A 16,885-nucleotide genomic window follows, 5' to 3' on the forward strand; every position below is an offset into this window, starting at 1 on the left:
CCTTGCTACGCTGATGGGCGGGATGTCAATTGCCAACAGCCACTCTGGAGAAGTGTACGGTGTGTCCTGAAACATGTAATAAACACAGCTTACAGAGCATAGGGCACTTCCACTCATGGGCGTATAAATTGGGAAAACTAAAAAGCAACAAGACACAGGCACCCCAAAGTTTAGGGCTGCTCTGTGTACAAGAACCTCCACTTCAGTACACCTTAAACATCCCAGGAAAGAGGAAAATGGATAAAGAAGTTGTGGTACTTAGGCACAATGGAATCTCACTCAGCCATGGAATCAGTGTCATAAGGCTAGTAGCAGCATGATGGGTGGATTTAGGGACGGGGATTCTAAGTGAAATAGGTCACACAGAAAAAGACACTTATCCTAAGATATCACTTATAGAGGGCATGTCAAAATCGCTACATTTGAACTGAATTACAAAACAGAACGGAGTCACACATTTAGAAGACACACTATGGCTGCGTAACGGGAAAGGTGAGGTGGGGTGATGCATAAAACAAGGGTTTGAAATTAGCTCACGTACCGTTCCATAAGCCAAATATGTATCAGACAAGACCTCCTCCCTGCTCAGTGAACTGGACTCAACACCCCCTATTCACCGCACAAGAATATATCTGACTAGCAAGAATCTTAAAACCTATGTATTGATATCTCTCTGGAGTTGAATCAAGAGGGTGTAAAGCGGCATAAACACAGCAGGGAAAAGCAGCTCAACCCCATTATCAAAATAAATTACTTAAAATGAACCCCATAAAACAAAGACAGTGAAAGAGAGAGAAATTCTTACAACATCCGTTCGGGGGCTCTGATGCAACCTGGATTGACCATATCTAGACCCACAGCTGGATGAGACATAAGGCTGGACACTCTTGGGGCTGAGAGGATTGGTGAGGTTCGGTGAGCAAACGCAGACGCTTTAAAGTAATACCGCGCGGTACCCACCCCATGGGTCCCAAATCTCCAGGTTCAAGGGCATCTTCCTACATCGAAAACATGCCTGGGAAACCCAGAAGATGGTACACCGTGTGATCGGGAAAGGTTTCTAAAACGCACCTCATTTCTCCTCTCCTTGTGCTCGGGTTCGCCATTCCAGCCGCTTTACTAACAATCTCCCTACTTGGAGAATCAGCACCTTGAACCTCCTGTTTGTTTCGTACAGGTTGCAATTTGTCCTGAGGATGAACGGGAAGAGGGGGAACCAATGAGAGACTAGCTCTAGGTGTTGGGACAGGCAGAGGTCACTCTATTTCCACATCAGGAAGAAGAATGAAGCACAGGCTCAGCCTGCCCCCGGAACCAGAATAGGGCCTGAAGCCATCCTGCGCTTTTGCGGCCAGCTCCCAAAAAAGCGAGTTGACAAATGGAGCTCAGGGCCACTGCAATTCACAAACCTGCAGAGTTATCAATGATAACTCTCGTCCACAAATATATTGAGGGAAGGCAACGAAGAGGATTTGAAAGCAAGGCAGAATTGCAGGAAACAGATTTCAGGAGGTAGATTCGACTCGCCTTTAAAGCACATGAAAAGCGGCAAAACGTTGACAATGATGCCCTTGGCCAAAAAGGGCGTATGCGTTTTTTCCTGAATATATTCAGGAAAAAACGCATACGCCCTTTTTGGCCAACCAAGCAAGCCGGAAGTGCAAATCAGCACTACAAAGAAGTCTCGCTTGCCATCGGTCAAAAGGGCCATGCTGCAAAAAGTGTAAAAACCAGAAATGCAGGACAGGCCATGGAGACATGGGAGCCTTGCTACGCTGATGGGCGGGATGTCAATTGCCAACAGCCACTCTGGAGAAGTGTACGGTGTGTCCTGAAACATGTAATAAACACAGCTTACAGAGCATAGGGCACTTCCACTCATGGGCGTATAAATTGGGAAAACTAAAAAGCAACAAGACACAGGCACCCCAAAGTTTAGGGCTGCTCTGTGTACAAGAACCTCCACTTCAGTACACCTTAAACATCCCAGGAGAGAGGAAAATGGATAAAGAATTTGTGGTACTTAGGCACAATGGAATCTCACTCAGCCATGGAATCAGTGTCATAAGGCTAGTAGCAGCATGATGGGTGGATTTAGGGACGAGGATTCTAAGTGAAATAGGTCACACAGAAAAAGACACTTATCCTAAGATATCACTTATAGAGGGCATGTCAAAATCGCTACACTTGAACTGAATTACAAAACAGAACGGAGTCACACATTTAGAAGACACACTATGGCTGCGTAACGGGAAAGGTGAGGTGGGGTGATGCATAAAACAAGGGTTTGAAATTAGCTCACGTACCGTTCCATAAGCCAAATATGTAACAGACAAGACCTCCTCCCTGCTCAGTGAACTGGACTCAACACCCCCTATTCACCGCACAAGAAGATATCTGACTAGCAAGAATCTTAAAACCTATGTATTGATAGCTCTCTGGAGTTGAATCAAGAGGGTGTAAAGCGGCATAAACACAGCAGGGAAAAGCAGCTCAACCCCATTATCAAAATAAATTACTTAAAATGAACCCCATAAAACAAAGACAGTGAAAGAGAGAGAAATTCTTACAAAATCCGTTCGGGGGCTCTGATGCAACCTGGATTGACCATATCTAGACCCACAGCTGGATGAGACATAAGGCTGGACACTCTTGGGGCTGAGAGGATTGGTGAGGTTGGGTGAGCAAACGCAGACGCTTTAAAGTAATACCGCGCGGTACCCACCCCATGGGTCCCAAATCTCCAGGTTCAAGGGCATCTTCCTACATCGAAAACATGCCTGGGAAACCCAGAAGATGGTACACCGTGTGATCGGGAAAGGTTTCTAAAACGCACCTCATTTCTCCTCTCCTTGTGCTCGGGTTCGCCATTCCAGCCGCTTTACTAACAATCTCCCTACTTGGAGAATCAGCACCTTGAACCTCCTGTTTGTTTCGTACAGGTTGCAATTTGTCCTGAGGATGAACGGGAGGACGGGGAACTAATGAGAGACTAGCTCTAGGTGTTGGGACAGGCAGAGGTCACTCTATTTCCCCATCAGGAAGAAGAATGAAGCACAGGCTCAGCCTGCCCCCCGGAACCAGAATAGGGCCTGAAGCCATCCTGCGCTTTTGCGGCCAGCTCCCAAAAAAGCGAGTTGACAAATGGAGCTCAGGGCCACTGCAAGTCACAAACCTGCAGAGTTATCAATGATAACTCTCGTCCACAAATATATTGAGGGAAGGCAACGAAGAGGATTTGAAAGCAAGGCAGAATTGCAGGAAACAGATTTCAGGAGGTAGATTCGACTCGCCTTTAAAGCACATGAAAAGCGGCAAAACGTTGACAATGATGCCCTTGGCCAAAAAGGGCGTATGCGTTTTTTCCTGAATATATTCAGGAAAAAACGCATACGCCCTTCTTGGCCAACCAAGCAAGCCGGAAGTGCAAATCAGCACTACAAACAAGTCTCGCTTGCCATCGGTCAAAAGGGCCATGCTGCAAAAAGTGTAAAAACCAGAAATGCAGGACAGGCCATGGAGACATGGGAGCCTTGCTACGCTGATGGGCGGGATGTCAATTGCCAACAGCCACTCTGGAGAAGTGTACGGTGTGTCCTGAAACATGTAATAAACACAGCTGAGAGAGCATAGGGCACTTCCACTCATGGGCGTATAAATTGGGAAAACTAAAAACCAACAAGACACAGGCACCCCAAAGTTTAGGGCTGCTCTGTGTACAAGAACCTCCACTTCAGTACACCTTAAACATCCCAGGAAAGAGAAAAATGGATAAAGAAGTTGTGGTACTTAGGCACAATGGAATATCACTCAGCCATGAAATCAATGTCATAAGGCTAGTAGCAGCATGATGAGTGGATTTAGGGACGAGGATTCTAAGTGAAATAGGACACACAGAAAAAGACACTTATCCTAACATATCACTTATAGAGGGCATGTCAAAATCGCTACACTTGAACTGAATTACAAAACAGAACAGAGTCACACATTTAGAAGACACACTATGGCTGCTTAACGGGAAAGGTGAGGTGGGGTGATGCATAAAACAAGGGTTTGAAATTAGCTCACGTACCGTTCCATAAGCCAAATATGTAACAGACAAGACCTCCTCCCTGCTCAGTGAACTGGACTCAACACCCCCTATTCACCGCAAAAGAATATATCTGACTAGCAAGAATCTTAAAACCTATGTATTGATATCTCTCTGGAGTTGAATCAAGAGGGTGTAAAGCGGCATAAACACAGCAGGGAAAAGCAGCTCAACCCCATTATCAAAATAAATTACTTAAAATGAACCCCATAAAACAAAGACAGTGAAAGAGAGAGAAATTCTTACAAAATCCGTTCGGGGGCTCTGATGCAACCTGGATTGACCATATCTAGACCCACAGCTGGATGAGACATAAGGCTGGACACTCTTGTGGCTGAGAGGATTGGTGAGGTTGGGTGAGCAAACGCAGACGCTTTAAAGTAATACCGCGGGGTACCCACCCCATGGGTCCCAAATCTCCAAGTTCAAGGGCATCTTCCTACATCGAAAACATGCCTGGGAAACCCAGAAGATGGTACACCGTGTGATCGGGAAAGGTTTCTAAAACGCAACTCATTTCTCCTCTCCTTGTGCTCGGGTTCGCCATTCCAGCCGCTTTACTAACAATCTCCCTACTTGGAGAATCAGCACCTTGAACGTCCTGTTTGTTTCGTACAGGTTGCAATTTGTCCTGAGGATGAACGGGAAGACGGGGAACTAATGAGAGAGTAGCTCTAGGTGTTGGGACAGGCAGAGGTCACTCTATTTCCCCATCAGGAAGAAGAATGAAGCACAGGCTCAGCCTGGCCCCCGGAACCAGAATAGGGCCTGAAGCCATCCTGCGCTTTTGCGGCCAGCTCCCAAAAAAGCGAGTTGACAAATGGAGCTCAGGGCCACTGCAATTCACAAACCTGCAGAGTTATCAATGATAACTCTCATCCACAAATATATTGAGGGAAGGCAACGAAGAGGATTTGAAAGCAAGGCAGAATTGCAGGAAACAGATTTCAGGAGGTAGATTCGACTCGCCTTTAAAGCACATGAAAAGCGGCAAAACGTTGACAATGATGCCCTTGGCCAAAAAGGGCGTATGCGTTTTTTCCTGAATATATTCAGGAAAAAACGCATACGCCCTTTTTGGCCAGCCAAGCAAGCCGGAAGTGCAAATCAGCACTACAAAGAAGTCTCGCTTGCCATCGGTCAAAAGGGCCATGCTGCAAAAAGTGTAAAAACCAGAAATGCAGGACAGGCCATGGAGACATGGGAGCCTTGCTACGCTGATTGGCGGGATGTCAATTGCCAACAGCCACTCTGGAGAAGTGTACGGTGTGTCCTGAAACATGTAATAAACACAGCTTACAGAGCATAGGGCACTTCCACTCATGGGCGTATAAATTGGGAAAACTAAAAAGCAACAAGACACAGGCACCCCAAAGTTTAGGGCTGCTCTGTGTACAAGAACCTCCACTTCAGTACACCTTAAACATCCCAGGAGAGAGGAAAATGGATAAAGAAGTTGTGGTACTTAGGCACAATGGAATCTCACTCAGCCATGGAATCAGTGTCATAAGGCTAGTAGCAGCATGATGGGTGGATTTAGGGACGAGGATTCTAAGTGAAATAGGTCACACAGAAAAAGACACTTATCCTAAGATATCACTTATAGAGGGCATGTCAAAATCGCTACACTTGAACTGAATTACAAAACAGAACAGAGTCACACATTTAGAAGACACACTATGGCTGCGTAACGGGAAAGGTGAGGTGGGGTGATGCATAAAACAAGGGTTTGAAATTAGCTCACGTACCGTTCCATAAGCCAAATATGTAACAGACAAGACCTCCTCCCTGCTCAGTGAACTGGACTCAACACCCCCTATTCACCGCACAAGAATATATCTGACTAGCAAGAATCTTAAAACCTATGTATTGATAGCTCTCTGGAGTTGAATCAAGAGGGTGTAAAGCGGCATAAACACAGCAGGGAAAAGCAGCTCAACCCCATTATCAAAATAAATTACTTAAAATGAACCCCATAAAACAAAGACAGTGAAAGAGAGAGAAATTCTTACAAAATCCGTTCGGGGGCTCTGATGCAACCTGGATTGACCATATCTAGACCCACAGCTGGATGAGACATAAGGCTGGACACTCTTGGGGCTGAGAGGATTGGTGAGGTTGGGTGAGCAAACGCAGACGCTTTAAAGTAATACCGCGCGGTACCCACCCCATGGGTCCCAAATCTCCAGGTTCAAGGGCATCTTCCTACATCGAAAACATGCCTGGGAAACCCAGAAGATGGTACACCGTGTGATCGGGAAAGGTTTCTAAAACGCACCTCATTTCTCCTCTCCTTGTGCTCGGGTTCGCCATTCCAGCCGCTTTACTAACAATCTCCCTACTTGGAGAATCAGCACCTTGAACCTCCTGTTTGTTTCGTACAGGTTGCAATTTGTCCTGAGGATGAACGGGAAGAGGGGGAACCAATGAGAGACTAGCTCTAGGTGTTGGGACAGGCAGAGGTCACTCTATTTCCCCATCAGGAAGAAGAATGAAGCACAGGCTCAGCCTGCCCCCCGGAACCAGAATAGGGCCTGAAGCCATCCTGCGCTTTTGCGGCCAGCTCCCAAAAAAGCGAGTTGACAAATGGAGCTCAGGGCCACTGCAAGTCACAAACCTGCAGAGTTATCAATGATAACTCTCGTCCACAAATATATTGAGGGAAGGCAACGAAGAGGATTTGAAAGCAAGGCAGAATTGCAGGAAACAGATTTCAGGAGGTAGATTCGACTCGCCATTAAAGCACATGAAAAGCGGCAAAACGTTGACAATGATGCCCTTGGCCAAAAAGGGCGTATGCGTTTGTTCCTGAATATATTCAGGAAAAAACGCATACGCCCTTTTTGGCCAACCAATCAAGCCGGAAGTGCAAATCAGCACTACAAACAAGTCTCGCTTGCCATCGGTCAAAAGGGCCATGCTACAAAAAGTGTAAAAACCAGAAATGCAGGACAGGTCATGGAGACATGGGAGCCTTGCTACGCTGATGGGCGGGATGTCAATTGCCAACAGCCACTCTGGAGAAGTGTACGGTGTGTCCTGAAACATGTAATAAACACAGCTTACAGAGCATAGGGCACTTCCACTCATGGGCGTATAAATTGGGAAAACTAAAAAGCAACAAGACACAGGCACCCCAAAGTTTAGGGCTGCTCTGTGTACAAGAACCTCCACTTCAGTACACCTTAAACATCCCAGGAGAGAAGAAAATGGATAAAGAAGTTGTGGTACTTAGGCACAATGGAATCTCACTCAGCCATGGAATCAGTGTCATAAGGCTAGTAGCAGCATGATGGGTGGATTTAGGGACGAGGATTCTAAGTGAAATAGGTCACACAGAAAAAGACACTTATCCTAAGATATCACTTATAGAGGGCATGTCAAAATCGCCTCAGTTGAACTGAATTACAAAACAGAACAGAGTCACACATTTAGACGACACACTATGGCTGCGTAACGGGAAAGGTGAGGTGGGGTGATGCATAAAACAAGGGTTTGAAATTAGCTCACGTACCGTTCCATAAGCCAAATATGTAACAGACAAGACCTCCTCCCTGCTCAGTGAACTGGACTCAACACCCCCTATTCACCGCACAAGAATATATCTGACTAGCAAGAATCTTAAAACCTATGTATTGATATCTCTCTGGAGTTGAATCAAGAGGGTGTAAAGCGGCATAAACACAGCAGGGAAAAGCAGCTCAACCCCATTATCAAAATAAATTACTTAAAATGAACCCCATAAAACAAAGACAGTGAAAGAGAGAGAAATTCTTACAACATCCGTTCGGGGGCTCTGATGCAACCTAGATTGACCATATCTAGACCCACAGCTGGATGAGACATAAGGCTGGACACTCTTGGGGCTGAGAGGATTGGTGAGGTTGGGTGAGCAAACGCAGACGCTTTAAAGTAATACCGCGCGGTACCCACCCCATGGGTCCCAAATCTCCAGGTTCAAGGGCATCTTCCTACATCGAAAACATGCCTGGGAAACCCAGAAGATGGTACACCGTGTGATCGGGAAAGGTTTCTAAAACGCACCTCATTTCTCCTCTCCTTGTGCTCGGGTTCGCCATTCCAGCCGCTTTACTAACAATCTCCCTACTTGGAGAATCAGCACCTTGAACCTCCTGTTTGTTTCGTACAGGTTGCAATTTGTCCTGAGGATGAACGGGAAGAGGGGGGACCAATGAGAGAGTAGCTCTAGGTGTTGGGACAGGCAGAGGTCACTCTATTTCCCCATCAGGAAGAAGAATGAAGCACAGGCTCAGCCTGCCCCCCGGAACCAGAATAGGGCCTGAAGCAATCCTGTGCTTTTGCGGCCAGCTCCCAAAAAAGCGAGTTGACAAATGGAGCTCAGGGCCACTGCAATTCACAAACCTGCAGAGTTATCAATGATAACTCTCGTCCACAAATATATTGAAGGAAGGCAACGAAGAGGAGTTGAAAGCAAGGCAGAATTGCAGGAAACAGATTTCAGGAGGTAGATTCGACTCGCCTTTAAAGCACATGAAAAGCGGCAAAACGTTGACAATGATGCCCTTGGCCAAAAAGGGCGTATGCGTTTTTTCCTGAATATATTCAGGAAAAAACGCATACGCCCTTCTTGGCCAACCAAGCAAGCCGGAAGTGCAAATCAGCACTACAAACAAGTCTCGCTTGCCATCGGTCAAAAGGGCCATGCTGCAAAAATTGTAAAAACCAGAAATGCAGGACAGGCCATGGAGACATGGGAGCCTTGCTACGCTGATGGGCGGGATGTCAATTGCCAACAGCCACTCTGGAGAAGTGTACGGTGTGTCCTGAAACATGTAATAAACACAGCTGAGAGAGCATAGGGCACTTCCACTCATGGGCGTATAAATTGGGAAAACTAAAAACCAACAAGACACAGGCATCCCAAAGTTTAGGGCTGCTCTGTGTACAAGAACCTCCACTTCAGTACACCTTAAACATCCCAGGAAAGAGAAAAATGGATAAAGAAGTTGTGGTACTTAGGCACAATGGAATATCACTCAGCCATGAAATCAATGTCATAAGGCTAGTAGCAGCATGATGAGTGGATTTAGGGACGAGGATTCTAAGTGAAATAGGACACACAGAAAAAGACACTTATCCTAACATATCACTTATAGAGGGCATGTCAAAATCGCTACACTTGAACTGAATTACAAAACAGAACAGAGTCACACATTTAGAAGACACACTATGGCTGCTTAACGGGAAAGGTGAGGTGGGGTGATGCATAAAACAAGGGTTTGAAATTAGCTCACGTACCGTTCCATAAGCCAAATATGTAACAGACAAGACCTCCTCCCTGCTCAGTGAACTGGACTCAACACCCCCTATTCACCACACAAGAATATATCTGACTAGCAAGAATCTTAAAACCTATGTATTGATATCTCTCTGGAGTTGAATCAAGAGGGTGTAAAGCGGCATAAACACAGCAGGGAAAAGCAGCTCAACCCCATTATCAAAATAAATTACTTAAAATGAACCCCATAAAACAAAGACAGTGAAAGAGAGAGAAATTCTTACAAAATCCGTTCAGGGGCTCTGATGCAACCTGGATTGACCATATCTAGACCCACAGCTGGATGAGACATAAGGCTGGACACTCTTGGGGCTGAGAGGATTGGTGAGGTTGGGTGAGCAAACGCAGACGCTTTAAAGTAATACCGCAGGGTACCCACCCCATGGGTCCCAAATCTCCAAGTTCAAGGGCATCTTCCTACATCGAAAACATGCCTGGGAAACCCAGAAGATGGTACACCGTGTGATCGGGAAAGTTTCTAAAACGCACCTCATTTCTCCTCTCCTTGTGCTCGGGTTCGCCATTCCAGCCGCTTTACTAACAATCTCCCTACTTGGAGAATCAGCACCTTGAAACTCCTGTTTGATTCGTACAGGATGCAATTTGTCCTGAGGATGACCGGGAAGAGGGGGAACCAATGAGAGACTAGCTCTAGGTGTTGGGACAGGCAGAGGTCACTCTATTTCCCCATCAGGAAGAAGAATGAAGCACAGGCTCAGCCTGCCCCCCGGAACCAGAATAGGGCCTGAAGCAATCCTGAGCTTTTGCGGCCGGCTCCCAAAAAAGCGAGTTGACAAATGGAGCTCAGGGCCACTGCAATTCACAAACCTGCAGACTTATCAATGATAACTCTAGTCCACAAATATATTGAGGGAAGGCAACGAAGAGGAGTTGAAAGCAAGGCAGAATTGCAGGAAACAGATTTCAGGAGGTAGATTCGACTCGCCTTTAAAGCACTTGAAAAGCGGCAAAACGTTGACAATGATGCCCTTGGCCAAAAAGGGCGTATGCGTTTTTTCCTGAATATGTTCAGGAAAAAACGCATACGCCCTTTTTGGCCAACCAAGCAAGCCGGAAGTGCAAATCAGCACTGCAAAGAAGTCTCGCTTGCCATCGGTCAAAAGGGCCATGCTGCAAAAAGTGTAAAAACCAGAAATGCAGGACAGGCCATGGAGACATGGGAGCCTTGCTACGCTGATGGGCGGGATGTCAATTGCCAACAGCCACTCTGCAGAAGTGTACGGTGTGTCCTGAAACATGTAATAAACACAGCTTACAGAGCATAGGGCACTTCCACTCATGGGCGTATAAATTGGGAAAAGTAAAAAGCAACAAGACACAGGCACCCCAAAGTTTAGGGCTGCTCTGTGTACAAGAACCTCCACTTCAGTACACCTTAAACATCCCAGGAAAGAGGAAAATGGATAAAGAAGTTGTGGTACTTAGGCACAATGGAATCTCACTCAGCCATGGAATCAGTGTCATAAGGCTAGTAGCAGCATGATGGGTGGATTTAGGGACGGGGATTCTAAGTGAAATAGGTCACACAGAAAAAGACACTTATCCTAAGATATCACTTATAGAGGGCATGTCAAAATCGCTATATTTGAAATGAATTACAAAACAGAACAGAGTCACACATTTAGAAGACACACTATGGCTGCGTAACGGGAAAGGTGAGGTGGGGTGATGCATAAAACAAGGGTTTGAAATTAGCTCCCATACCGTTCCATAAGCCAAATATGTAACAGACAAGACCTCCTCCCTGCTCAGTGAACTGGACTCAACACCCCCTATTCACCGCACAAGAATATATCTGACTAGCAAGAATCTTAAAACCTATGTATTGATATCTCTCTGGAGTTGAATCAAGAGGGTGTAAAGCGGCATAAACACAGCAGGGAAAAGCAGCTCAACCCCATTATCAAAATAAATTACTTAAAATGAACCCCATAAAACAAAGACAGTGAAAGAGAGAGAAATTCTTACAAAATCCGTTCGGGGGCTCTGATGCAACCTGGATTGACCATATCTAGACCCACAGCTGGATGAGACATAAGGCTGGACACTCTTGGGGCTGAGAGGATTGGTGAGGTTGGGTGAGCAAACGCAGACGCTTTAAAGTAATACCGCGCGGTACCCACCCCATGGGTCCCAAATCTCCAGGTTCAAGGGCATCTTCCTACATCGAAAACATGCCTGGGAAACCCAGAAGATGGTACACCATGTGATCGGGAAAGGTTTCTAAAAAGCACATCATTTCTCCTCTCCTTGTGCTCGGGTTCGCCATTCCAGCCGCTTTACTAACAATCTCCCTACTTGGAGAATCAGCACCTTGAACCTCCTGTTTGTTTCGTACAGGTTGCAATTTGTCCTGAGGATGACCGGGAAGAGGGGGAACCAATGAGAGACTAGCTCTAGGTGTTGGGACAGGCAGAGGTCACTCTATTTCCCCATCAGGAAGAAGAATGAAGCACAGGCTCAGCCTGCCCCCCGGAACCAGAATAGGGCCTGAAGCCATCCTGCGCTTTTGCGGCCAGCTCCCAAAAAAGCGAGTTGACAAATGGAGCTCAGGGCCACTGCAATTCACAAACCTGCAGAGTTATCAATGATAACTCTCGTCCACAAATATATTGAGGGAAGGCAACGAAGAGGATTTGAAAGCAAGGCAGAATTGCAGGAAACAGATTTCAGGAGGTAGATTCGACTCGCCTTTAAAGCACATGAAAAGCGGCAAAACGTTGACAATGATGCCCTTGGCCAAAAAGGGCGTATGCGTTTGTTCCTGAATATATTCAGGAAAAAACGCATACGCCCTTTTTGGCCAACCAAGCAAGCCGGAAGTGCAAATCAGCACTACAAACAAGTCTCGCTTGCCATCGGTCAAAAGGGCCATGCTGCAAAAAGTGTAAAAACCAGAAATGCAGGACAGGCCATGGAGACATGGGAGCCTTGCTACGCTGATGGGCGGGATGTCAATTGCCAACAGCCACTCTGGAGAAGTGTACGGTGTGTCCTGAAACATGTAATAAACACAGCTTACAGAGCATAGGGCACTTCCACTCATGGGCGTATAAATTGGGAAAACTAAAAAGCAACAAGACACAGGCACCCCAAAGTTTAGGGCTGCTCTGTGTACAAGAACCTCCACTTCAGTACACCTTAAACATCCCAGGAGAGAGGAAAATGGATAAAGAAGTTGTGGTACTTAGGCACAATGGAATCTCACTCAGCCATGGAATCAGTGTCATAAGGCTAGTAGCAGCATGATGGGTGGATTTAGGGACGAGGATTCTAAGTGAAATAGGTCACACAGAAAAAGACACTTATCCTAAGATATCACTTATAGAGGGCATGTCAAAATCGCTACATTTGAACTGAATTACAAAACAGAACGGAGTCACACATTTAGAAGACACACTATGGCTGCGTAACGGGAAAGGTGAGGTGGGGTGATGCATAAAACAAGGGTTTGAAATTAGCTCACGTACCGTTCCATAAGCCAAATATGTAACAGACAAGACCTCCTCCCTGCTCAGTGAACTGGACTCAACACCCCCTATTCACCGCACAAGAATATATCTGACTAGCAAGAATCTTAAAACCTATGTATTGATATCTCTCTGGAGTTGAATCAAGAGGGTGTAAAGCGGCATAAACACAGCAGGGAAAAGCAGCTCAACCCCATTATCAAAATAAATTACTTAAAATGAACCCCATAAAACAAAGACAGTGAAAGAGAGAGAAATTGTTACAAAATCCGTTCGGGGGCTCTGATGCAACCTGGATTGACCATATCTAGACCCACAGCTGGATGAGACATAAGGCTGGACACTCTTGGGGCTGAGAGGATTGGTGAGGTTGGGTGAGCAAACGCAGACGCTTTAAAGTAATACCGCGCGGTACCCACCCCATGGGTCCCAAATCTCCAGGTTCAAGGGCATCTTCCTACATCGAAAACATGCCTGGGAAACCCAGAAGATGGTACACCGTGTGATCGGGGAAGGTTTCTAAAACGCACCTCATTTCTCCTCTCCTTGTGCTCGGGTTCGCCATTCCAGCCGCTTTACTAACAATCTCCCTACTTGGAGAATCAGCACCTTGAACCTCCTGTTTGTTTCGTACAGGTTGCAATTTGTCCTGAGGATGACCGGGAAGAGGGGGAACCAATGAGAGACTAGCTCTAGGTGTTGGGACAGGCAGAGGTCACTCTATTTCCCCATCAGGAAGAAGAATGAAGCACAGGCTCAGCCTGCCCCCCGGAACCAGAATAGGGCCTGAAGCAATCCTGCGCTTTTGCGGCCAGCTCCCAAAAAAGCGAGTTGACAAATGGAGCTCAGGGCCACTGCAAGTCACAAACCTGCAGAGTTATCAATGATAACTCTCGTCCACAAATATATTGAGGGAAGGCAACGAAGAGGAGTTGAAAGCAAGGCAGAATTGCAGGAAACAGATTTCAGGAGGTAGATTCGACTCGCCTTTAAAGCACATGAAAAGCGGCAAAACGTTGACAATGATGCCCTTGGCCAAAAAGGGCGTATGCGTTTGTTCCTGAATATATTCAGGAAAAAACGCATACGCCCTTTTTGGCCAACCAAGCAAGCCGGAAGTGCAAATCAGCACTACAAACAAGTCTCGCTTGCCATCGGTCAAAAGGGCCATGCTGCAAAAAGTGTAAAAACCAGAAATGCAGGACAGGCCATGGAGACATGGGAGCCTTGCTACGCTGATGGGCGGGATGTCAATTGCCAACAGCCACTCTGGAGAAGTGTACGGTGTGTCCTGAAACATGTAATAAACACAGCTTACAGAGCATAGGGCACTTCCACTCATGGGCGTATAAATTGGGAAAACTAAAAAGCAACAAGACACAGGCACCCCAAAGTTTAGGGCTGCTCTGTGTACAAGAACCTCCACTTCAGTACACCTTAAACATCCCAGGAGAGAGGAAAATGGATAAAGAAGTTGTGGTACTTAGGCACAATGGAATCTCACTCAGCCATGGAATCAGTGTCATAAGGCTAGTAGCAGCATGATGGGTGGATTTAGGGACGAGGATTCTAAGTGAAATAGGTCACACAGAAAAAGACACTTATCCTAAGATATCACTTATAGAGGGCATGTCAAAATCGCTACATTTGAACTGAATTACAAAACAGAACGGAGTCACACATTTAGAAGACACACTATGGCTGCGTAACGGGAAAGGTGAGGTGGGGTGATGCATAAAACAAGGGTTTGAAATTAGCTCACGTACCGTTCCATAAGCCAAATATGTAACAGACAAGACCTCCTCCCTGCTCAGTGAACTGGACTCAACACCCCCTATTCACCGCACAAGAATATATCTGACTAGCAAGAATCTTAAAACCTATGTATTGATATCTCTCTGGAGTTGAATCAAGAGGGTGTAAAGCGGCATAAACACAGCAGGGAAAAGCAGCTCAACCCCATTATCAAAATAAATTACTTAAAATGAACCCCATAAAACAAAGACAGTGAAAGAGAGAGAAATTGTTACAAAATCCGTTCGGGGGCTCTGATGCAACCTGGATTGACCATATCTAGACCCACAGCTGGATGAGACATAAGGCTGGACACTCTTGGGGCTGAGAGGATTGGTGAGGTTGGGTGAGCAAACGCAGACGCTTTAAAGTAATACCGCGCGGTACCCACCCCATGGGTCCCAAATCTCCAGGTTCAAGGGCATCTTCCTACATCGAAAACATGCCTGGGAAACCCAGAAGATGGTACACCGTGTGATCGGGAAAGGTTTCTAAAACGCACCTCATTTCTCCTCTCCTTGTGCTCGGGTTCGCCATTCCAGCCGCTTTACTAACAATCTCCCTACTTGGAGAATCAGCACCTTGAACCTCCTGTTTGTTTCGTACAGGTTGCAATTTGTCCTGAGGATGACCGGGAAGAGGGGGAACCAATGAGTGACTAGCTCTAGGTGTTGGGACAGGCAGAGGTCACTCTATTTCCCCATCAGGAAGAAGAATGAAGCACAGGCTCAGCCTGCCCCCCGGAACCAGAAAAGGGCCTGAAGCAATCCTGAGCTTTTGCGGCCAGCTCCCACAAAAGCGAGTTGACAAATGGAGCTCAGGGCCACTGCAATTCACAAACCTGCAGAGTTATCAATGATAACTCTCGTCCACAAATATATTGAGGGAAGGCAACGAAGAGGATTTGAAAGCAAGGCAGAATTGCAGGAAACAGATTTCAGGAGGTAGATTCGACTCGCCTTTAAAGCACATGAAAAGCGGCAAAACGTTGACAATGATGCCCTTGGCCAAAAAGGGCGTATGCGTTTTTTCCTGAATATATTCAGGAAAAAACGCATACGCCCTTTTTGGCCAACCAAGCAAGCCGGAAGTGCAAATCAGCACTACAAAGAAGTCTCGCTTGCCATCGGTCAAAAGGGCCATGCTGCAAAAAGTGTAAAAACCAGAAATGCAGGACAGGCCATGGAGACATGGGAGCCTTGCTACGCTGATGGGCGGGATGTCAATTGCCAACAGCCACTCTGGAGAAGTGTACGGTGTGTCCTGAAACATGTAATAAACACAGCTTACAGAGCATAGGGCACTTCCACTCATGGGCGTATAAATTGGGAAAACTAAAAACCAACAAGACACAGGCACCCCAAAGTTTAGGGCTGCTCTGTGTACAAGAACCTCCACTTCAGTACACCTTACACATCCCAGGAGAGAGGAAAATGGATAAAGAAGTTGTGGTACTTAGGCACAATGGAATCTCACTCAGCCATGGAATCAGTGTCATAAGGCTAGTAGCAGCATGATGGGTGGATTTAGGGACGAGGATTCTAAGTGAAATAGGTCACACAGAAAAAGACACTTATCCTAAGATATCACTTATAGAGGGCATGTCAAAATCGCTACATTTGAACTGAATTACAAAACAGAACAGAGTCACACATTTAGAAGACACACTATGGCTGCGTAACGGGAAAGGTGAGGTGGGGTGATGCATAAAACAAGGGTTTGAAATTAGCTCACGTACCGTTCCATAAGCCAAATATGTAACAGACAAGACCTCCTCCCTGCTCAGTGAACTGGACTCAACACCACCTATTCACCGCACAAGAATATATCTGACTAGCAAGAATCTTAAAACCTATGTATTGATATCTGTCTGGAGTTGAATCAAGAGGGTGTAAAGCGGCATAAGCACAGCAGGGAAAAGCAGCTCAACCCCATTATCAAAATAAATTACTTAAAATGAACGCCATAAAACAAAGACAGTGAAAGAGAGAGAAATTCTTACAAAATCCGTTCGGGGGCTCTGATGCAACCTGGATTGACCATATCTAGACCCACAGCTGGATGAGACATAAGGCTGGACACTCTTGGGGCTGAGAGGATTGGTGAGGTTGGGTGAGCAAACGCAGACGCTTTAAAGTAATACCGCGCGGTACCCACCCCATGGGTCCCAAATCTCCAGGTTCAAGGGCA

This window comes from Eubalaena glacialis, chromosome 1, assembly GCF_028564815.1.
Source record: "Eubalaena glacialis isolate mEubGla1 chromosome 1, mEubGla1.1.hap2.+ XY, whole genome shotgun sequence".
Lineage (NCBI taxonomy): Eukaryota > Metazoa > Chordata > Mammalia > Artiodactyla > Balaenidae > Eubalaena > Eubalaena glacialis.